Raw genomic sequence first — 419 nt, 5'->3', positions numbered from 1 at the left:
TATTTGTTGAGCGGATGATTTCTTTCTTTTGTAGAAGTAAGAAAAACATAAAATAGAAAAAACAACAAACCAAGACTGTACTTATTAAGCAAACGAATTAATTTGTTTTTACGAATACTATTAATTTTGGTCATGGAAACTTCTCTTCAACCGATTAGTATTTTGAAATATATATTGGACATGATGAAAACAAGTTCGGCTGATTGATTTTTTTCAACTTTCTATCTGGACAATACACTCGACTCTAAGAGTGAAAATGGCATGGTGTACCTCGTCATATTGCCTGTTCTCCTTCATAGTTGATTGCAATATATATGATCGAGCTGCGAGCACTGTCTTCCTCTCTGCCTCTTTATACTGAGGCCACGTGATGAGGCACGCTTGACGCTCGACCTTGGTATGACACATAGCGACACGTA

The sequence above is a fragment of the Penaeus monodon genome, chromosome 15 (assembly GCF_015228065.2).
Source record: "Penaeus monodon isolate SGIC_2016 chromosome 15, NSTDA_Pmon_1, whole genome shotgun sequence".
Classification (NCBI taxonomy): domain Eukaryota; kingdom Metazoa; phylum Arthropoda; class Malacostraca; order Decapoda; family Penaeidae; genus Penaeus; species Penaeus monodon.
This window is presented reverse-complemented; position numbering follows the sequence as displayed.